General features: G+C 41.3%; 1 pseudogene; it reads left to right on the top strand.

The window, feature by feature from the left end:
* Positions 1-24,985, top strand: part of LOC110490956 (ribonuclease 3-like) — a 160,556-nt pseudogene that overhangs the window by 133,136 nt on the left and 2,435 nt on the right.

Raw genomic sequence — 24,985 nt, forward strand, 5'->3', positions numbered from 1 at the left:
TCCCTCGATCCTGACTAGTCTCCCACTCACTGCCACTGAAAAATATCCCCACAGCATGATGCTGCCACCACCATGCTTCACCGTAGGGATGGTATTAGCAAGGTGGTGAGCAGTGCCAGGATTCCTCCAGAAGTGATGCTTGGCATTTAGAAAAAATAGTTAAATCTTGGTTTCATCAAACTATAGAATCTTGTTTCTCATGGTCTGAGAGTCCAATAGGTGCCTTTTGGCAAACTCCAAGCAGGCTGTCATGTGCCTTTACTGAGGAGTGGCTTCTGTCTGGCCACTCTACCATAAAGGCTTGATTGGTAGAGTGTTGCAGAGATGGTTGTCCTTCTGGAAGGTTGTCCTATCGCTACAAAGAAACTCTGGAACTCTGTCAGAGCGACCATCAGCTTCTTGCTCACCTCCCTGACCATGGCCCTTCTCCCCCGATTGCTCAGTTTGGCCAGGTGGCTAACTGTAGCAGGAGACTTGGTGGTTCCTAACTTCTTCCATTTAAGAATGGAGGACACTGTGTTCTATGGGACCTTCAATGCTGCAAACATTTTTGGGTACCCTTCCCCAGATCTGTGCCTCGACACCATCCTGTCTTGGAGTTCTACCAACAAGTGCTTCGACCTCAAGACTTGCTTTTTGCTCTGACATGCACTGTCAACTGTGGGACCTTATATAGACAGGTGTGTGCTTTTCCAAATCATGTCCAATCAATTGAATTTACCACAAGTGGAATCCAATCAAGTTGTAGAAACATGATCAATGGAAACCGGATGCACCTGAGCTCAGTTTCTAGTCTCAAGGCAAAGGGTCTGAATACTTATGTAAATAATGTATTTCAACCAAACAAATTCCAAAAATAATAAAAGCTGTTTTCTCTTTGTCATTACAGGCTATTGTGCTTATAATGCTATAATGCATTTTAGAATAATGCTTTAACGTAACAAAATGTGGAACGGTGAAGGGGTCTGAATACTTTCCGAATGCACTATAGTGCACTTCTTTTGACCGGAACACTATGCTATGTTTCCTGGTCAAAAAGTAGTGCATTATATAAGGAATAGGGTTCCATTTGGGACACAGACTTGGTGATCTGCCATTTTGATCAAACAGTCCGTTTTAGAATTTTGCATGAATCATATCCTTTATTTAAAATGTTATTTTTATTTTATTATTTTTATTTTTTTCACCTTTATTTAACCAGGTAGGCTAGTTGAGAACAAGTTCTCATTTGCAACTGCGACCTGGCCAAGATGAAGCATAGCAATGCGACACAGACAACAACACAGAGTTACACATGGAATAAACAAAACATAATCAATAATACAGCAGAACAAAATAAAACAAAAAGTCTATGTACAGTTAGTGCAAATGAGGTAAGATAAGGGGGTTAAGGCAATAAATAGGCCATGGTGGCGAAGTAATTACAATATAGAAATTTAAACACTGGAATGGTAGATGTGCAGAAGATGCATGTGCAAGTGGAGATACTGGGGTGCAATGGGACAAGATAAATAAATAAATAAATACTGTATGGGGATGAGGTAGGTAGATGGGCTATGTACAGGTGCAGTGATATGTGATCTGTGAGCTGCTCTGACAGCTGGTGCTTAAAGCTAGTGAGGGAGATATGAGTCTCCAGCTTCAGAGAATTGTGCAGTTCGTTCCAGTCATTGGCAGCAGAGAACTGGAAGGAAAGACGACCAAAGGAGGAATTGGCTTTGGGGGTGACCAGTGAGATATACCTGCTGGAGCGCGTGCTACGAGTGGGTGCTGCTATGGTGACCAGTGAGCTGAGATGAGGCGAGGCTTTACCTAGCAGAGACTTGTAGATAACCTGTAACCAGTGGGTTTGGCGACGAGTATGAAGCGAGGGCCAACCAACGAGAGCATACAGGTCGCAATGGTGTGTAGTGTATGGGGCTTTGGTTACAAAACGGATGGCACTGTGATAGACTGCATCCAGTTTGTTGAGTAGAGTGTTGGAGGCTATTTTATAGATGACATCACCGAAGTCGAGGATCGGTAGGATGGTCGGTTTTCCGAGGGTATGTTTGGCAGCATGAGTGAAGGATGCTTTGTTGCGATATAGGAAGCCAATTCTACATTACATTTTTGATAGGAGATGCTTAATGTGATTCTGGAAGGAGAGTTTACAGTCTAACCAGACACCTAGGTATTTGTAGTTGTCCACGTATTCTAAGTCAGAGCTGTCCAGAGTAGTGATATTGGACGGGCGAGCAGGTGCTGGCAGGGATCGGTTGAATAGCATGCATTTAGTTTTCCCTGCATTTAAAGGGCAAATCTGCGATTGTGACATCCATTTTTGGACTTTCAAATTAATTATATATAACTTACAATATAACTTACAAATATCTCATGATTTTAGGTGAACTGTTTAACCCCATCAAAACCCAAAATATAAGCTTGTTTTACTCCATTGTGTGTAAACAATGTAATTGTAAACAAAACATGGGTATTGCATCCATATCCCGGCCTATGAATTTGAGAGTGGTTACATCTCTCCAGCCCCATCTCTAAGCTGTTTACCTAAAAAGGTGGCAGGGTGTCTGCTTTGTTGTTGTTTGAATTGCAGATTGCCCCTTGAAGGGCTGTGTGCTGACGCCAATGTTAAAATCATCCTGAGGGCTTTCTCTCTGAGATTTGACAGAGGGAAGGGTGTTGATGATCAAACTGCCAGAGTACCAGATGGTGCATGAAATGTGTGAGGGGGTATTTACCTTGTTGCATATGTCTTTTCCCAATGTAGCTTTTCTTGATTCCTTGCGTCCTATCTCCCCCTATCTCCTTGGATCTTCTCCTCAAATACGGTTCAGAAGGAAGCAAAGCAATATTATGCAAGGAATCACCGAAAGGCAGCATTCTGTATACCTCTGGCCCCTCTTTGGACACTGTGTTAACTAACCTCCAGACGAGCTTCAATGCCATACAACTCTCCTTCCGTGGCCTCCAACTGCTCTACCCTCTCCTTTTTCGAACATTCTGTTAAAAATCGTGCAACATTTCAGCGTCCTACTACTCATGCCAGGAATATAGTATATGCATATGATTAGTATGTGTGGATAGAAAACACTCTGAAGTTTCTAAAACTGGTTGAATAATGTCTGTGACTATAACAGAACGTGAACAGCAAGCAAAATCCCCAGAAAAACCTGGTCACAAAAACCACAGAAAAGTATTAATCCGCCAGTCTCTGAGTTGTTTATGGCAAGCAAAAATATATAGCAGGGAGCTTGCAGTTCCTACAACTTCCACACGATGTAGCCAAAAACGTCAATTTCATTGACAAAAATCCTTTGTGTCATGACAAATAGATCCTTCATTCCGTCCAGCATACAGCAATCGATTTTGGAAGAGAGAAAAAAGACATTGTTTTCTTGAGTAGCTGCTATTGAATACAGATCGCCCAGTGATCAATTTGATCGCTTATTAACGTTTACAAATACCTAAAGTTGGGTTACAAAAGTAGGTTGAAGTGTTTTGTCAAAGAATATAGGCAACTTATATAATTTTAAAAAATGACGTTGCGTGTTGGAAGAGAGCTTTTTTCCTGAACCAGACAGGCTATACAAATGGATATTTTGGGCATACATGGACGGATTTAATCGGGAAAAAGACCCAATTGTGATGTTTATGGAACATATAGGAGTGCCATCAAAGAATATCATCAAAGGTAATGAATGTTTTATATTTTATTTCTGCATTTTGTGTAGCGCCGGCTACGCTAATTATTTTGTTTACGTCCCCTTCAGGTATATTGGGGTGTTGCATGCTATCAGATTTTTAAAAATCTGACTTGTTGGCTAGATTCACAACGAGTGTAGCTTTAATTCAATACCCTGCATGTGTGTTTTAATGAACGTTTGAGTTTTAACGAGTACATTTAGCATTTAGCGTAGCGCATTTGCATTTCCAGGTGTCTAGATGAGACGTCTGCGTCTCAAGTAGGATCAAGAGTTAACCTCTTGAAACTAGGGGGCACTATTTTCATTTTTGGAAAAATAATGTTCCCAAAGTAAACGGGCTATTTTGTCAGGACAAGATGCTAGAATATGCATATAACTGACAACTTAGGATAGAAAACACTCTAAAATTTCCAGAACTGTAAAAATATTGTCTGTGAGTACAACAGAACTGATATTGCAGGCGAAAGCCTGAGAAAAATCCAATCAGGAAGGGACTCTTATTTAGAAACTCTGCGTTCCTATGCGTCCCTATTGAGCAGTGAAAGGGATATCAACCAGATTCCTTTTTCTATGGCTTCCCTAATGTGTCTAGTGTCACAAGACATAGTTTCAGGCTTTTATTTTGAAAAATGAGCGTGAACGACAACATTGCGTCAGTGGTCATCTGGTGGCTCTCAGAGTGGTTTGTGTGTAATAAACAAAGCCGGCCATTGTGCCTCTCGCTCCTACTGGGAAGCCAATTGTCCCAGTTGATATATTATCGAATATATATTTGAAAAACACCTTGAGGATTGATTATAAAAAACGTTTGCCATGTTTCTGTCGATATTATGGATATAATTTGGAATATTCTTCGCCGTTGTCGTGACCGCAGTTTCCGGTGGATTTCTCAACCAAACGTGAAGTACAAACGGAGGTATTTCAGCTATAAAAATAATCTTTATGGGACAAAATGAACATTTGCTGTCTAACTGGGAATCTCGTGAGTGAAAACATCCGAAGATCATCAAAGGTAAACGATTCAATTTGATTGCTTTTCTGATTTTCGTGACCAAGTTGCCTACTGTTAGCTGGACATAATGCTATGCTAGGCTATCGATAAACTTACACAAATGCTTGTCTTGCTGTGGCTGTAAAGCATAATTTCAAAATCTGAGACGACAGGGTGATTAACAAAAGGCTAAGCTGTGTTTAACTATATTTCACTTGTGATTTCATGAATATTAATATTTTCTAGTAATATTTTTTGTCCGTTACGTTAGAGTTAGTTCTAAGAGGTTTTAAGCTTTGTCACTATAGTGTTAGCAAACTCCTCACCAGGGGTAGTATATTACAGACTACAGTGGTCACAGTAGAAACACTATTGATTTCCTTCATTCAAACATATCACCCAATAATCTAGGTGTTTGTGTGTTGGAGTAGGGTGAGACCTTCACTCTGAGAATTCTAGTGCAGACTGGAATGTAACCTACCACAACCTTGGTAGAGATTGACCTGGTCAACTTGACATTGATGACTCCTCACCCGGAGCCAGGACCATCTAATTAATATCTGGACCTGAAATCCAGTTCCACTGCTTTTCATTATACCCTCCTAATCAGGGACTGATTTAAACCCGGGACCCCAGGTTGGTGCAATTAATTATCAGGTAGAACAGAAGAAAACGGCAGTCGTCCGGACCTCGTAGGGTAAGATTTGCATAACACTGGTATAAACAGGGCCTTATGTGAACAGTGATACTACATTTCAAATCAAACCGTTTGTCCCTACTCCCTAGGTAGACACCAATGTAACCAACACCTGTGGGATTGGGCTCCATTTGGAACACAATTTGACAGTGTTTTTGAGTAAGGGTTCTGAGACTTCCATAATGAGCCCATGCAGACTGGAATGTAACCAACCAACCACCACTTTTAAAGACTGACATGGGCTGTGTCCCAAAATGCACCATAATATCTACAGTGTACAGCGCAATCAGAAAGTCTTCAGGCACCTTGACTTTCTCCACATTTTGTTAAATTAAAGCCTTATTCAAAAAAAAATCCTCATCAATCTACACACAATACCCATTAATGACAGATTGAAAACAGTTTTTTTTGGGGGGGGGGTCAAATGTATAAAAAATGTAACAACAGAAAAACGTTCCCCAAGAAAACAGTGGCCTCTATCATTCTTAAATGGAATAAGTTTGGAACCACCAAGACTCTTCCTAGAGCTGGGCAGCCGGCCAAACTGAGCAATAGTGGGAGAAGGGCCTTGGTCAGGGAGGTGAGCAAGAACCCAATGGTCACTCTGACAGAGCTCTAGAGTTCCTCTGTGGAGATAGGAGAACCTTCCAGAAGGACAACCATCTCTACAGCACTCCACCAATCAGGCCTTTATGGTAGAGTGGCCAGACGGAAGCCATTCCTCATTAAAGGCACATGACAGCCCGCTTGGAGTTTGCCAAAAGGCACCTAATAAACTCTCAAACTATGAGAAACATGATTCTCTGGTCTGATGAAACCAAGATTGAACTCTTTGGCCTGGATGCAAAGCGTCACATCTGTAGGAAACCTGGCACCTTCTTCTACGGTGAAGGCATGGTGGCAGAATCTTGCTGTGTGGATGTTTTTCAGCGGCAGGGACTGGGAGACTAATCAGGATCGAGGGAAGATGAACGGAGCAAAGTACAGAGAGATTGATGATGAAAACCTGCTCTAGAGAGCTCAGGCACTCAGACTGGGGCGAAGGTTGACCTTCCAACAGGACATCAACTCTAAGCACACAGCCAAGACAATGCCGGACTTGCTTCGGGACAAGTCTCTGAATGTCCTTGAGTGACCCAGCCAGAGCCCGGCCTTGAACCTGATCAAACATCTCTGGAAAGACCTGAAAATAGCTGTTCAGAGACGTTCCTCATCCAACCTGACAGAACTTGAGAGGATCTGCAAAGAATGTGAGAAACTCCCCAAATACAGGTGTGCCAAGCTTGTAGCATCATACCCAAAGGTGCTTCAACAAAGTACTGAGGAAAGGGTCTGAATATTCATGTAAATATGATATATATATATTTTATATATATATACATTAATACATTATGGGGTATTGTGTGTAGAATGTGTTTATAGAAATTGTATTGAATCAATTTTAGAATAATGACGTAGCGTGATAAACTGTGGGAAAAGTCAAAGGGTCGTATTTATTTTTTTTACCTTTATTTAACTAGGCAAGTCAGTTAAGAACAAATTCTTATTTTCAATGATGGCCTAGGAACAGTGAGTTAACTGCCTGTTCATGGGCAGAACGACAGATTTGCACCTTGTCAGCTCAGGCGTTTGATCGGGCAACCTTCCGGTTACTAGTCCAACGCTCTAACCACTAGGCTACCCTGAATACTTACTGAATGCACTTTATAGTGTGCTACCAAAATCCTTATGGGTAATATATAGGGAATATGGTGTCATTTTGGCACACCACTAGTCACCTCGACAACCATGACCCCTCACCCTGATCCAGCTCTCTAAATGAGGTCATGAGTACAGAGACATACAATTGGTATGAAGTGCATTCATAGAATCCCAACACACTTTCGCACCCACACACACAAAAAATCCACTCTCCGATTAGACAGGAAAATGTGTCCAAGGCAGCGAGCTTTTAAAGAGTGCTTTTTGCATGAAGTGAAATGGAGAGTCACTCAGAGTGTTCTAGGCCCCCTCAATAGCTGTACAGAGAACTTGACTTAGTCTGTGGCCACTACTACAGACTCTAAGAGCCTGAGAGATAGGCACGCACTGTGTTTGTACTATACGTTGTCTATCTGCCTGCATTTTCATACATTCATTGTACAGTACCTGTCGAAAGTTTGTTAGCACCTACTCACTCAAGGGTTTTTCTTTATTTTTTCTATTTTCTACATTGCAAAATAATAGTGAAGACATCAAAACTATGAAATAACACATATGGAATCATGGAGTAAACGTAAGTGTTTAACAAATCACAATATATTTTATATTTGAGATTCTTCAAAGTAGCCAGCCTTTGCGTTGATGACAGCTTTGCACACTCTTGGCATTCTCTCAACCAGCTTCATGAGGTAGTCACCTGGAATGCATTTCAATTAACAGGTGTGCCTTGTTAAAAGTTCATTTGTGGAATTTCTTTCCTTCCTAATGTGTTTGAGCTAATCAGTTGGATTGTGACAAGGTAGGGGTGGTATACAGAAGATAGCCCTATTTGGTAAAATACCAAGTCCATTTTATGAAAAGAACAGATCAAATAAGCATAGAGAAATGACAGTCCATCAATACCTTAAGGCATGAAGGTCAGTCAATCTGGAAATTTTCAAAATCTTTAAACGTTTCTTAAAGTGCAGTCACAAAAAAACATCAATCACTATGATGAAACTAGCTCTCGTGAGGACGGCCACAGGAAAGGAAGACCCAGAGTTACCTCTGCTGCAGTTCATTAGAGTTACCACCCAAAGAAATTGCAGCCCAAATAAATTCTTCACAGAGTTCAAGTACAAGACACATCTCAACATCAACTGTTCAGAGGAAACTAGGTGAATCAGGCCTTCATGGTCAATTTGCTGCAAAGAAACCACTGCTAAAGGACACTAATAACCTGTCTACGATACTGGTTCCCAATTGGGAATCAACCCTCCCACGTTCAGCTGAAACGGTGGCGCATGGAACGCAAAAATATTCTTAAAAATATTTAACCTCCACACATTAACAAGTCCAATAGCTCAAATGAAAGATAAACACCTTGTTCATCTAGCCAGCAAGTCAGATTTGTAAAATGTTTTACGGCGAAAACATAGCACATATATATGTAAAACCACCACCAGACACAGCTCATTTGAATAGCCAAAACATGCAATCAACAAACGCAGGATTAAAAAATAAATCGCTCACTAACCTTTTGAAAATCTTCATCAGATGACAGTAATATGACATGTTACACAGTACATATATTTTTTTTTCAATAATATGCCATTTATATCCATAAATGTCCATTTACAGTGAGTTCAAGTTCAGAAATTACTCAAAAATGCCCGCAGGAAATCTATGTAGCGCGGCAAGATAACGTAAATAGACATCATAAACTTTGACTAAATATACATGTTCTACATATAGTTAGAAAGATACACTGCTTCTTTATGCAACCGCTGTGTTAGATTTATTTTTAATGTTACAGAAATCGCACACTATTCCATATGCTGAGACAGCGCTCAGTTCCAAGCTACATTTCTACGTAATGTTGGAGTCAACAGAAACACAGATTTAAGCATAAATATTCCCTTACCTTCGATGGTCTTCGTTCAGAATGTTCTGGAAGGCTTCATACTTACCCAATACATCGTTTGGTTTCAAGTCTTGCGTCTTTGTATTAGCTACTGCTAATAACATCAGCTGAAATGCACCCAAAACGTCCTCTGGTCCGGAAAAGTTGCGCATCAAAACTTAAAAATTACATATTATATGTCGACTAAACAGGTCAAACTAAGTGCAGAAGCAAGCTTTATGATGTTTTAGACACGCAAAACAAACTTCAATTCAATCGGCCATCGTCTGCCCTTCTCTTGAGTGCTGGAACAAAGGAATGGCTGGGACCAATTCGCGCCCATACGCACAGCCTATTCTCTCGTGGCACGCACTAATTTCACTCCCATAGGGTCAATTCTCGCGGGATTTGAACGATTCAAAGCTCTACTGAAAGAGGACATCTAGCGGAAGAGATAGAAAGTATCCCCAGAATCATAACTGGTTGGGAAGGGTGGGGGCCATGACGTCAAAGTTGCTCCAACTTTCATGGCCACAGAAACTAGTTTGGAAGAATGCCTGCCCTGTGAGTTCTGCTATACTTACAGACATAATTCCAACGGTTTTAGAATCTTTAGAGTGTTTTCTATCCAATAATAATTTTTATTTGCATATATTAGCAATTTTTGACAGATTTTTTTTCCAGTTTACTAGGGGTACCCAATCTCTCCAAAGGGGGCGTATGTCTGCCATATCCTTAACAGGATTTATAAGAAGAAAATACTTGCTTGGGTCAAGAAATACGAGCATTTACATTAGTCCGGTGGAAATCTATCCTTTGGGCTGATGAGTCCAAATTTGAGATTTTTGGCTCCAACCGCGGTATCATTGTGAGACGCAGAGTAGATAAACAGATGAACTCAGCATGTGTGGTTCCCACCATTAAGCATGGAGGAGGAGATGTGATGGTGTGGGGGTGCTTTGCTGTTGACACTGTCTGTGATTTATTTAGAATTCATGGCCCACTTTACCAGCGTGACTACCACAGCATTCTGCAACTATACGCCATCCCATCTGGTTTGCGCTTAGTGGGACTATAATTTTTTTCAAGAGGACAATGACCCAACACACCTCCAGGATGTGTAAGGGCTATTTAACCAAGAAGCAGAGTGATGGAGTGCTGCATCAGATGACCTGGCCTGCACAATCACCCGACTTCAACCCAATTGAGATGGTTTGGGATGAGTTGGACAGCAGAGTGAAGGAAAAGCAGCCAACAAGTGCTCAGCATATGTGGGAACTCCTTCAAGACTGTTGGAAAAGCATTCCAGGTGAGGCTGGTTGAGAGAAAAACAAGTATGTGCAATGCTGTCATCAAGGCAGAGTGGCTACTTTGAAGAATCTAAAATCTAAAATATATTTTGATTTGTTTAACACTTTTTTGGTTACTACATGATTCCATATGTGTTATTTAATTGTTTTGATGTCTTCGCTATTATTCTACAATGTAGAAAGTAGTAAAAAATTAAGAAAAAACATTGAATGAGCCGGTGTGTCCAAACTTGACAGGTGCTGTATATATTTTTGCAGGGCAATCTACTCAATAACAATTGCCTGAGTCCTGGTATCCATCAAATCAACACAAACACACATATTATATACTGAATAAAAATATTAGCGCAACAAGCAACAATTTCATGCATTTTACTGAATTACACTGAGAAAATCAGTCAATTGTAATGAATTAATGAACCCTAAGCTATGGATTTCACATGACTGTGCACACATATGTATCTCTTGCTCACCGAAAGTGGTCCTCAGGAGCTCGTCACAGTATTTTTGTGCATTCATATTGCCATCTTTAAAATGCAGTTGATTTCATTGTCCGTAGATTATGCCTGCACATACCATAACCCCACCTCCACCATGGGGAACTCTGTTCACAACGTTGACATCAGCAAACCGCTCACCCGCACAAAGCTATACACGCGGTCTGCTGTTGTGAGGCCGGTTGGATGTACTGCCAAATTCTCTAAAACAATGGTAGAGAAATTAACATTAATTTCCCTTGCAAAGCTCTGGTGGATATTCCTGCAGTTAGCATGCCAATTTCGCTCTCCTTCAAAACTTGAGATGTCTGTGGCATTGTGTTGTGTGGTAAAGCTGTACATTTTAGAGTGGCCTTTTATTGTCTCCAGGACAAGGTGCACCTGTGTAATGATCATGCTTTTTAATCAGCTTCTTGATATGCCACGCCTGTTATGTGGATGGATTATCTTGGCAAAGGAGAAATTCACACTTACAGGGATGTAAACAAATTTGTGGACAAAACTTGAGAGAGGTGCGCATTTTTGTGCGTATGGAGAATTTCAGGGATTTTTTATTTCAGCTCATGAAACATGTGACCAACACTTTACATGTTGTGTTTATGTTTTTGTTCAGTAGATACAGTGTGTTTGTCTGTCTGTACGGTATGTGTGTGCTGCTTGGAACTGACAGCCTCCCTAATGCTTCCCGTATTGCAAAGTTTTCTTTGGTTTATGCTGCTTTTCAGTTTTTCTGTCTGTTTGATTTCGAATTCAGAAGCACAGAGGAACAGTTAGTATTTGTTTGGAACATGCCACAGGCCTCTTCATTTGTAAGTGAGAAATAGGATTTAATTATTGATAAAGTGACATAAGTGACCACATTGCATTAAAAATTAATAGCTTTCCTGAAAGTAATATAGTAAATTGGCTGTTAATAATTTAGGGTACTCAAAAACCCTGGGTGTTTTGTGTCTGTGTGTTTTATGCTAATGTTAGCATTTTTGACATCTACAAGTGTTGTTTGTTTACTTGTTCTTGCTTCCCCCTGCTGAAATTAACCAAAATGGGTGATGTTAAATGTATTTTTAAATGTTTTATATGATATGAATATGATATTTTCCTCGTCTTTCTCCCTGAGTGTGCTGCTTTCTCACATATTTCTGCACAACACCAAAGTTTGATGGGGCATTGTATTTCTCTTATGTCTTTGTTTTATCCCTCCTCTCGACGTGTAAAATTTGTAGCAGTGGAACACACATCTTCTTCCCATTCAGAGATGATGGGGGACTATATGCTGTTGATATGTCCCTCAGATTAATCAAACCTATTCTCCAGCTCAGGGTGCCTCTCTTCATCTTTCTCTCTATCTATCTTTCTATATATAGCAGGGCAAAAAAAGTTATCCCACTTAAAAAGATGAGAGAGGCATGTACTGTTCATCATAGGTACACTTCAACTATGACAGACAAAATGAGAAGAAAAAATCCAGAAAATCACATTGTAGGATTTTTTATGAATTTATTTGCAAATTATGGTGGAAAATAAGTATTTGGTCACCTACAAACAAGCAAGATTTCTGGCTCTCACAGACCTGTAACTTCTTCTTTGAGAGGCTCCTCTGTCCTCCACTCGTTACCTGTATTAATGGCACGTGTTTGAACTTGTTATCCGTATAAAAGACACCTGTCAACAACCTCAAACAGTCACACTCCAAACTCCACTATGGCCAAGACCAAAGAGCTGTCAAAGGACACCAGAAACAAAATAGCTGAGAAGACTGAATCTGCAATAGGTAAGCAGCTTGGTTTGAAGAAATCAACTGTGGGAGCAATTATTAGGAAATGGAAGACATACAAGATCACTGATAATCTCCCTCGATCTGGGGCTCCACGCAGGATCTCACCCCGTGGGGTCAAAATGATCACAAGAAGGGTGAGCAAAAATCCCAGAACCACACGGGGGACCTAATGAATGACTTGCAGAGAGCTGGGACCAAAGTAACAAAGCCTACCATCAGTAACACACTACGCCGCCAGGGACTCAAATCCTGCAGTGCCAGATGTGTCCCCCTGCTTAAGCCAGTACATGTCCAGGCCTGTCTGAAGTTTGCTAGAGAGCATTTGGATGATCCAGAAGAAGATTGGGAGAATGTCATATGGTCAGATGAAACCAAAATATAACTTTTTGGTAAAAACTCAACTCGTCGTGTTTGGAGGACAAAGAATGCTGAGTTGCATCCAAAGAACACCATACCTACTCTGAAGCATGGGGGTGGAAACATCATGTTTTGGGGCTGTTTTTCTGCAAAGGGACTAGGACGAATGATCCGTGAAAAGGAAAGAATGAATGGGGCCATGTATCGTGAAATTTTGAGTGAAAACCAGCAAGGGCATTGAAGATGAAACGTGGCTGGGTCTTTCAGCATGACAATGATCCCAAACACACCGCCCGGGCAACGAAGGAGTGGCTTCGTAAGAAGCATTTCAAGGTCCTGGAGTGGCCTAGCCAGTCTCCAGATCTCAACCCCATAGAAAATCTTTGGAGGGAGTTGAAAGTCCGTGTTGCCCAGCAACAGCCCTAAAACATTACTGCTCTAGAGGAGATCTGCATGGAGGAATGGGCCAAAATACCAGCAACAGTGTGTGAAAACCTTTGTGAAGACTTACAGAAAACGTTTGACCTCTGTCCTTGCCAACAAAGGGTATGTAACAAAGTGTTGAGATAAACTTTTGTTAATGACCAAATACTTATTTTCCACCATAATTTGCAAATACATTCATTAAAATTTATTTTTTTTCAATTATTTTTTTTTCTCATTTTGTCTGCCATAGTTGAAGTGTACCTATGATGAAAATTACAGGCCTCTCTCATCTTTTTAAGTGGGAGAACTTGCACAATTGGTGGCTGACTAAATACTTTTTTGCCCCATTGTATCTGTCTCTCTCTCTTCTCTCTCTTTTTCTCTCTCTCACTTTGTCCTCTCTTCTCTATCTTTCTCTCTGTCTGACTTCATTTGTGTTATTTTCCAGAAGGACAATACCAGCGTCTAGTGTCCTTCAGCATTCTCATATTATTTCTCTCTCTTGTCCTCTCCCTCACTCATCCCACTCTTCTTTTCATCTGTTTGTTGCAGGACCTTGCAGACAGTGGGGCCGGGCAGTCTCACGCGCGGACCGAGACTGTGGCTGTGTATTTCAAAGAAGAGAGGATAGGCTGTGGCAAGGGCCCAAGGTATGTAGACCCACAACAACCACCCAATAGGCAGAGTTAGCATGCAACTGAAATGGGACCCTATTTCCCATGGAGCCCTGGTCAAAAGTTATGCACTATAACGGGAATAAGTTGGCATTTGGGACGCATTCCTTAGTGTGCTCCGCTCTGCTCAATGCATGTCTAATGGGCTCTAGAAATAATGGCAATTTTTTATTGATAGTGTTTATTATAGCAATTAAGCTTTCAGTGGCTGTTCTATTGGTAGCAACATTATGCAGCATGAAAATTAATCGATTCATTATTGAATTGACATAAATAGTATTATAGAAACAACATCACTTTGAAGAGGGGAAGTGCCCTGTGACGAAGACTGAGAGACCGCACAGAGTGCGTCTCTCTCTGGAGATAGCTTAGCTCTGGTCTATGGAATTAGTGCGGCTTGCGGACACTAAGCCTTCCTTTACTCACACCCTGGACTATATCTAGGGCTAGCTGTGAAGATAGACGGCACACAGTGAGTCCCTCCGGCTGCGTCCCAAATGACACCTTTTTCTCTATATAGTACATTACTTTGACCAGGGCCAATAGGGCTGTGGTCGTATGGCTCTGGTCAAAAGTAGTACACTATAAAGGGAATAGGGTGCCATTTGGGATGCAGCCTCTCTCCGGGGCTAAGTGGGGTTTGGTTTGGTTCTACCTGTGATCTGTCTCTTCACAGGAAAAGGGCGTAAGGGGTGGGGAGGGCTTTTGTGAAGAAGCCTAGGTTAAAGCAAGTGTGAATCGCTGCATGAAGGAAGGCCCTTTCAGGGTGGAGGAGAGCATAAGAGATAAAACCCTTTGGCTCAGCTTAGGAGGAATAAAACGGAAATGCATCAAACATCTCTCAACCCTCTGCATTGGAAATCCCTCTCCTTGGCCCCCCTTGAAAGAGCTCTCTGCCTCTAAGCTGGTGATAACTTTGTCCCCTCCATAGTATCTCTACCCAGCTTACTGTTTTTATATTTACGGAATTTTAAGCCCCACTACCCCCCTGCCTCTTGGCTATGATCACATAATGCATAATATAATATATACTGAGAGCGGTACGGTAAACAGTGCTTGGCCCAAAGGCTTAGCTACCTCTGTAAGATGTATGCATGGTGCTAGATACCTGGGATTGTTAGGAGGAAAAATGGGCTTTGGAGGAAGAAACTTTTTTATATAATCCTCTGTCTTTGGCCTGCTCTCAGACTACAGCATATGAAAAGGATGTTTTGAATATGCTTAAGACCTTTTTTCTTGTCTGTCTGTCTCTCTATTTTATTTATGAATTTTTCTCCCTTTCAATCCAGTATCCAACAGGCGGTGATGGAGGCTGCTATGGACGCGCGCTCGAGAAATATAAGTTGTTTGAAGAAGAGTCATTTGTAACCACCACTACATCTTATATGTTTAATAAGCCCTAGCTTTGTCTGTAGAAAAAAATATAAATGGCTGCCAGTGTTTTAAGTTCCTGGGCGTACATATCACAGACAAACTGAAATGGTCCACCCACACAGACGGTGTGGTGAAGAAGGCGCCTCTTCAACCTCAGGAGGCTGAAGAAATTTGGCTTGTCACCCAAAACCCTGACAAACTTTTACAGATGCACAACCGAGAGCGTTCTGACGGGCTGTATCACAGCCTGGAACAGCAACTGCACCGCCCTCAACCGCAAGGCTCTCTAGGGAGTGTGTGGTCTGCACAACATATCACCAGGGGCAAACTACCTGCCCTCCATGACACCGACAGCACCCAATGTCACAGGAAGGCCAAAAAGATCATCAAGAACAACAACCACCCGAGCCACTGCCTGTTCACACCGCTATCATCCAGAAGGCGAGGTCAGTACAGGTGCATCAAAGCTGGGACCGAGAGATTTAAAAAATGCTTCTCTCTCAAGGCCATCAGACTGCTAAACAGCAATCACTAACTCAGAGAGGCTGCTGCCTACATTGAGACCCAATCACTGGACACTTTAATAAATGGATCACTAGTCACTTTAAACAATGCCACTTTAAATAATGCCACTTTAACTTACATTACTAATATCACATGTATATACTGTATTGTATATCATCTATTGCACCTTGCCTGTGCCCTCGGCCATCGCTCATCCATATATTTATATGTGCATATTCTCATTCACCCCTTTAGATTTGTGTGTATTAGGTAGTTGTTGGGGAATTATTTGATTACTTGATAGATATTACTGCACTGTCGGAACTAGAAGCACAAGCATTTCTCTACACTAGCACTAACATCTGCTAACCATGTGTATGTGACCAATAACATTTGGATTTGATTTATGTACAGTGGTCTGTCCAGTCAATTGAAGAAGTTGGAACCACCATTGCATGTTTAAAAGCTTCACAAAAATAGCCTACAGTTGAATTCGCAAGTTAACATACACTTAGGTTGGAGTCATTAAAACTCGTTTTTGAACCACTCCACAAATGTCTTGTTAACAAACTTAAGTTTTGGCAAGTTGGTTAGGGTTACGCAAGTATAAACACCATGGGACCACGCAGCCATCATACCGCTCAGGAACGAGACGCTTTCTGTGTCCTAGAGATTAAGTACTTTGTTGCGAAAAGTGCAAATCAATCCCAGAACAACAGCAAAGGACCTTGTGAAGATGCTGGAGGAAACAGGTACAAAAGTATCTATATCCACAGTAAAACGATTCCTATATCGACATAACCTGAAAGGCCACTCAGGAAGGAAGAAGCCACTGCTCCAAAACCTATGGTTTGAAACTGCACAGGGGGACAAAGATCATACTTTGAAGCACGGGGGTGGCAGCATCATGTTGTGGGGGTACTTTGATGCAGAAGGAACTGGTGCACTTCACAAAATATATTGCATCATACGGAAGGAAGGTTATGTGGATACATTGAGGCAACATCTCAAGACATCAGTTAATGCTTGGTCTCGCAATTGGGTCTTCCAAATTAACAATGCATACTTCCAAAGTTGTGGCAAAATGGCTGAAGGACAACAAAGTCAAGGTATTGGAGTGGCCATCACAAAGCCCTGACCTCAATTTTGTGGGCAGAACTGAAAAAGCATGTGTGAGCAAGGAGGCCTACAAACCTGATTCAGTAACACCAGCTCTGTCAGGAGGAATGGGCCAACATTCACCCAACTTATTGTGGGAAGCTTGTGGAAGGCTACCCGAAAACGTTTGACCCAAGTTAAACATTTTAAAGGCAATGCTACCAAATAATAATTGAGTGTATGTAAACGTCTGACCAACTGTGATTGTGATGAAAGAAATAAAATCTGAAAGAAATAATTCTCTCTAGTATTATTCTGACATGTCACATTCTTAAAATAAAGTGGTGATCCTAACTAACCTAAGACAGGGAATTTTTACTAGGATAAAATGTCAGGAACTGTGAAAAACTTAGTTTAAATGTATTTGGCTAAGGTGTATGTAATTTCCGACTTCAACTGTATAACTTTCTTTGGTGTCTTTTGAAATTCACTTTGTTTAAACATTTAAAAGAAAAGGTTAATGGCTGCCGGAGAGTGGTGGACTGTGCTGTCGGTTGTCTGGTGGATACAGAGAATTAGCCTGTTTTGAAGTGCTAGTCCAGAGAACAGCTAGCATGTGACCTTGACCTGCCTGCATTGTGGTCCATGAATGCTAAGCTAACTGCAGCTAAGAGCCTTCTTCCATGCTAATAGCCTTGGAGGACCATGTTGAAGTCTCTTCTTTGTGTCGTGTATTTCGCTAATAGAAAAAGGGACATAATAAGAATAGGCCTTGGTTTGTGTGTGAGGCGAGACGAAAGAACTCTTGTGTTGAGCATGGCCCCGGTCCTTAAGCTGTGAAGTTGAAGACATGTTGACTCGCCCTTTAGGGTATAGGGTGTAATTTGGTATGCAGCCTATTTAGAGCCCAGAGGGTAGCCATTTGCGACTCACTTCTAGCCACACGCTGCTTTAGTTTTTGGCCGTTTGTCATTAAACAGCACTTAAGGAAAATCTATAAACATTTTAGCATTAATAACCATTCGTCATTCACTGCCAGGTAAAACACAATTACATGCTCTCAGATCCTGATCTGAAAGTTATCCCCATCATCATCATCATCATCATCATCATCATCTATCCTCCTCCGGAGCACCTGCGTATGCATGTGCATGGCTAATGCATTAGTGTGTATACATTGAGAGGTGGGTAGTGTGTATGGTGAGTTAGTGTGGTTTTGGACTGAACCAGTGTCGTCCGCGCCGACCAGCAACACATTAATCAAACAGTACAATTTGTCTGTCTTCACTGGAACTAATTACCGGGTAGATGGGTAAAGTTAGCCTTGCTGGAGGAAGGAGGAAGCAGGCCTGTAGGAAGTTGAGAAGGTCAAAGCTTTTATTTGGTTTGGCCTGTAAATGAGGCCCTTAGCGGCCTGTGTTTGATACTGTTTGGGCGTTCAAACCCTCGCTTTTATGGAACATTAGTGTCTTACGGTGTTGTTTTTTACAACCCCCCCTACCTCGCTCCCCCTCTTGCCATTTGAGGCGTAGAGAAGATAATCTCTCCCTCCCTTTACCTCTTCCTCCCCCCTCCCTATCTCTCTTCCCTTCTCTCTCTCCTTTTTTTAGTCTTCCTCCCATCCTTAATTATCTCCATTCTCTCTCCCTTGTGTAATCCCCCTGTCGTAATGATTGATAGATGCTCATTGCTAGTAAATTAACATTTCCCTCATAAATTGTACTTTCAAGTGGCTAGATTAGCAATGCATCCTGAAAAGGTCAGTTCATTTAAAATCATCTCTCCTCCTGCGAAGCCTCTTCCTCTCACTCCTTCAGACAGTACAAACTGTCCAGGTCTGCATCCCAAATGGCACCCTTTGCACTATTATATAGTGCACTACCTTTGTATAGGGGATGCGGCCCAGGGCTGTGTTGGACCTGTTGTTTCCTATCCTTAATAAAGCTAGCTACCTCCTGGGAGAGAGCGAGCCCCACCGACATCTCCCTACCGTACGGCTGAGACATTTAACAACTTTTGAACACAGCCCTAGTTTGTCCAGGTTATGACTGAAATATTTGCTCATTACCAGGGTCAGTCATTTCTCTGTGTTGGGGACCCAATTATAGATACTGTACACTGAGCTCCAAAAGTATTTGGACAGCAACAATTTTGTTGTTTTTCTGCTCTTTACTCCAGCACTTTGGATTTGAGATGATACAATGACTGAGGTTAAAGTGCAGACTCGTCTTTAATTAGAGGGTATTTTCATCCAGATCGTGTGAACCGTTTAGAAACTACAACACTTTTTGTGCATAGTTCCCACATTTTAGGGGACCAAAAGTATTTGGACAAATTCACTTTTGTATTACATTAGTCAAAAATGTAGTATTTGGTCACATATTCCTAGTATGCAATGATTACTTCAAGCTTCTAACTCTACAAACGTATTGGATGCATTTGCTGTTTGTTTTGGTTGTGTTTAATATTATTTTGTGCCCAATAGAAATGAATGGTAAATAATGTATTGTGTCATTTTGGATTCACTTTTATTGTAAACGAGAATAGAATGTTCCTAAACACCTCTACATTCATGTGGATGCTACCATGATTACGGATAGTCCTGAGTTAATTATGAATAGAGATGAGTGAGAAAGTTAGACACACAAATATACCCCCAAGACATGCTAACACCACCATAATAGCAGGGGAGGTTAACATTTTTTGGTGGGGTATGATATTTGTGCGTCTAACTTTCTCACTCATCGTTATTCACGATTCACTCAGGAGTATCCGTGGACATTGTTACTCTTGGGTACTTGTCTTTTTAAACTCTGGTCAACCAGAGGGTTGCCGGTTTGAAACGCAGCTCCGACGGATGAGCCGACAACTGGAATGAGCCGACAACTGGAATGAGCCTACAACTGGAGGATTTGCTAGCATCATCCTTGATACCATCACTTGCTGATGTGCCCTTCAGCATGGCACTGAACCCCTGCAAGCCTCCTCTTCCTTCAGTACAAACTGTGTTGGACAGTTGTTTCCTCTATTAATACTGCTAGCTACCTCCTGCGAGAGAGACGTCTCCCTACAGTACAGGTGGGACATTTCAAAACTTCTCAAGACTTTTGAACATAGCCAATGTTTGTCCAGGTTATGACTGAAGTCTCCCAAAGCGCTTACTCCCTACTAGCATGAATCATATCTATGTGTTAGGGGCCCAATTATGGATGTACAATGAAATCAAACAGTGTTCCTTTAATTAAGGGGGAAATGTACAGGTAGCTACCAAAATAAAGGAAACACCTGAGTAAATGAGGGGTACAAAGTATATTGAAAGCAAGTGATTCCACACAGTGGAGTTAATTAAGCGATTAACATCCCATCATGCTTAGTCTCATGTATAAAAGGCCCAGTTGTCCATTATTTTGGCTACTCTGGCTAGGAGAAAAGATTTCAGTGACTTTGAAAGAGGAGTCTCAAAAGTGTGTGTGTGTGTGTGTGTGTGTGTGTGTGTGTGTGTGTGTGTGTTCCATCAACAAAACACAAAATGATGACATTTCTGGTGGAAGAATGGTGTCGCATCCCTCCAATAGAGTTCCAGACCGAATCTTTGCCAAGGTGCATTGAAACTGTTCTGCCGGTTCGTGGTAGCCCAGTGCCCGATTAAGACACTTTATGTGTGTGTTTCCTTTTCGGGACATACCTGTAGAGGGGGAGTGGACACTCCTGCATCCCAAATGGGACACTATTCCCGACAAATTGCACTACCTTTGACCATGGCCCGCATATGGCTCTGGTCAAAATTAGTCCACTATATAGGAATAAGGTGCTATTTGGGACGAAGCCAGTGTATCTGTATTTAAAGGGGGATCTGTAGTTGGGAGTGCACTGTCTTGTGTTCCGTCTGTTTACACCCCGGTAACACCCAGGGATCACAGGACATATTTTTCCACAGATAATGAGGGTAGAAAAGGAGTGTAGTCATAAATCTTAACTTTTCTGTATTGAGGATCCAACTTTCATTTGAGTGTTCAAGTTTCATTTATTTGCCATTTGTAAGTATAAAATATATCTGAAATGCCATTGAAATGTATCTTAGATGAGATTTCAATAGTGTGATCACATTGTCTCTCAGATGTTTGCCGGGGGCATTTATTCCTTTATTTCTATACCAACACTAACTGGCTCTACTGTGTGCATCATTTGATTCATCATCGATAGTTTTATTGTATTGAGCATTGAATGCATTTAACTATAGTTCGTTCCACCAATTTGGTGTCGTTTGAGAAGTATAACTTAGTAAAAAAAATGTAAAATAATTTCACCTTTAACATAGTGTCATAAAGAGAACATGTTTTCCCATCTCAAGAGGTTAAATAAAAAAAGTGTATATTTAAGTGCCAAATAAAGTAACAGGGTTGACCGTAACAGGGTTGACAATTTCATTTGAAATCAGCCATAAATCACCTTGTAACAGGGGGAATGGAAGCTGTTTGTGTGCAGCAGGGAGTGTCAATTGAATGCAGCTTCACAGGCTTGATGTGTTATGCTTGACCCGCTCAGTCTCCCACCAGAAAATGGCTAAAAATAGTAGATTTTTTAAAAAGGAATAAATTCACTATATTAAATAGAGTTCAGTTCACATAACAGGGTTGACCATAAAATGAGAGCAGACATAAATGAATCACTAATCACATTAAATAATAATAATCTTCAGAAAGAACTTTGTCAAAGTCACAAAATAACTAGGGCTTTACAATTATGGCAAAAACTTGGATAAATGTTGGAGTTACGTGGGTTAAAATCTTCCTAGAAGCCACAGATTGTACATGGAGGGACATGTCAAAATGCTGAATTTTTGCACTTTACCAAGTCAGATTTATTGAATTCATATGATCTATATTAAGAGCACCTCATTTAAAATAACAAGCTTTTTAAAATGCAATACCGGTACACAATTTATACTTAAAATATCAATGGCACTCTTTTCCATATTTTTGTATTTGAATTGTTTTATTGAGAAGGATAGACAGAAATTAGCTAGGACCCAGATAAGTAAAGGGAACATAGAGTGAAGGCCAGTGAGGCTGGAATTGGAAACCACGCAGTTAGGCGAATGCATAATGTGCTGAGGATGTGTGGCCTTAACCACTCTACCAACCTCGGGGCACACACTCATTTTCTCCTCTTACACTTAGTGTCTTACTCTAGCTACCTACAGTATATCTCAGACTGTCCAAAGGGCTTCCTTCTTTCTGTCTGGGATCATTTCCATGTTTTATTTAAGGCCTTCTTGGGTATCGAGCCACTCAGTGAAACTGAACTTTTTGTTTGAAGGCACCACCGCCATGCCCACCTCCCTCTTTCCTTCCCTCCCTCCCTCCCTACCTGACAGGCAACATAGCTGCAAAGGGAAAAAGGGAAAGTGGATACCTAGCCAGTTGCGCAACTGAATGCATTTAACCAAAATGTGTATTCCGCGTTTAACCCACCACTCTGAATCAGAGCGGTTCGTGCGGCTGCATTAATCGACATCTACATCATTGCCGCCTGAGGAGCAGTTGTTGAGGGTTAACTGCCAGTAGTAGAGAGTAGAGAAGTGAGAAAAATAGCCATGCTAAGTCCTCACGTTGACGACTCATTAAAGAGAAAGTGGCCAAAAGGTTAGTATTATGCTTCACTTTATAGATTCTCTGGTGGCTCTGGGCGGCAGGTAGCCTAAACGGTTAAGAACATTGGGCCAGGAACTAAAAGTTCACTCAAATCCTGAGCCAACTAGGTGAAAGAAACTGCCGATGTGCCCTTGAGCAAGGCACTTAACCCGAATTGCTAAATGACTAAAATGTCAAATGTAAAAATATCTGTCGAAGCAGAATTAAATGTTAACCAAGGCCTGAACTAGAGCTGGAGGTGGAGGGGAGGAGCAAATGGATAGAGCTGAGCCTGCGTCTCTTTCTCTCTCTCTATGCTCTCAATCAGCTATTACACACTTTCTTCCGCCCTCTCTTTTGCTCCCTCGTTATTTTCTTTATCACCACCACATCGTCCGATCCTCTGTCTCTCCTGCAGCTGCATGTTTCCTAAACAATACAGTTTCTTCTTCTCCTGGATACGACAAGAAATAGTCTCTGAATGTTTCACAAATGACACCCTAGTCTCTACATAGTGCACTACTTTTGACCTGTGCCCCATTGGAATTTGGGATGCAGCCTCTCTATCTATTTGGCTGTCAGCGAGCAGGGAGGGGACGACAACCTCTCTCCTCAACTGTCACTTAACCCTCAATCTCTGGATAAGGGCTTGTGTGAATACACAACAAGTACAGTACAGAACAGTATGGAGGATGGCTGGAGGGATGGATGATCTTGATATAGTGGTTCTGTGTGTGTTTATGTATTTGCCCCTTGATGAGACAGGGAGGTAGGCTATAGGGAAATCTTATCTCATCAACGAAGGTACATGGGTAGATGCAATGTTAGTGTTGGTTAGATGTGTTGATTCGTTAGTAGGGCTTAAAATGTGTTTGATTCCCATAGGCAATAGGTATGCTGTTCTTTAGTCATTGTGTGTTGTGTTTGTGTGTGTATTCCGCAGCACCCCTTGAGGGAGTCGAGTGTTGCTAGCTACATTCCAAATTGTCATCGCTGTGGTGCACAACAAATCTCATTGTTGATAGGGTCCCAAACTTTAAACCATTCTCCTCTCTCTCTCCAAAAACACGGAATTTAGAATCGCAAGACCGCAAGTCGCAACCCTGTCCTTGAAAGTAATTACCAGACTGTCGATAAACAAAAGACTCAAGTCAAGCTAAATGGGCTAACGCCTAACACTAAGGTGATCAGTATGCAAAAGCAGATCTCCTCAAAGGTGATTTTCTACACAACGTTGGACCGCAGAGAATTCTCAATGTCTCTTCATTCAATACCTCAACACAACACAGAGACCCTGTTGTCTTTTCTGTCTTCTCCTGCCAGACTGGGAGCAAGGATATGCATATTCTTGGTACCATTTGAAAGGAAACACTTTGAAGTTTGTGGAAATGTGAAAGGAATGTAGGAGAGTATAACACAAAATATCTGGTAAAAGATAATACAAATAAAAAACAATTGTTATTTTGTATTTGTTTTGTACCATCTTTGAAATGCAAGAGTACGGCCATAATGTATTATTCCAGTTCATGTGCAATTTATATTTTGCCCACTAGATGGAAGCACGGTATGTGCAAAGTTTTTGACTGATCCAATGAACCATTGCATTTATGTTCAAAATGTTGTATCAAGACTGCCCAAATGTGCCTAATTTGTCAATTACTAACTTTCCATGTTCAAAATTGTGCACTCTCCTCAAACAATAGCGTGGTATTCTTTCCCTGTAATAGCTACTAAATTGGACAGTGCAGTTAGATAACAAGAATTTAAGCTTTCTGCCAACATCAGATATGTCTATGTCCTTGAAATGTTCTTGTTACTTACAACCTCATGCTAATTGCTTCAGCCTACTTTAGCTCAACCGTCCCATGGAAGGGACACCGATTCCGAAGGAGTTTTACAGTAAGAGTCTCAATCTCTTGTCCTTTTACACTCTTCATGTAACGGCATGATAAACAATGCAAATGACCAAAGAAGCATCTCTCTCTCTCTCTCTCTCTCTCTCTCTCTCTCTCTCTCTCTCTCTCTCTCTCTCTCACACTCTCTCTCTGTGTTATTCTCATCTCTTACAATTTTTCTCAGTTGCTAAAACACAATTTCTGAGACCTTGCTCCATGTCCTGAAAACATTAAACACAAAACCTCATCTTCAAGCACTATTTCAATAACCTCTGACTCGTCTTGCAAAATGAAACATTCGCCTCAAAACAGTTTTACCTGTGTTCAAAATCAAACACTGCTCTCAAATCATAAACAAAGTGATCAAAATGATATACACTCTCAAGCAATCAGTAAACAATTGTCACAGCCTACTAGGAGTGGTGGGTTGGAATCAGGCGCAGAGAGCAGGGTTCAGTAAATCCT

Source organism: Oncorhynchus mykiss, chromosome 15 (assembly GCF_057628025.1).
Source record: "Oncorhynchus mykiss isolate SJ-2025 chromosome 15, ASM5762802v1, whole genome shotgun sequence".
Taxonomy (NCBI): domain Eukaryota; kingdom Metazoa; phylum Chordata; class Actinopteri; order Salmoniformes; family Salmonidae; genus Oncorhynchus; species Oncorhynchus mykiss.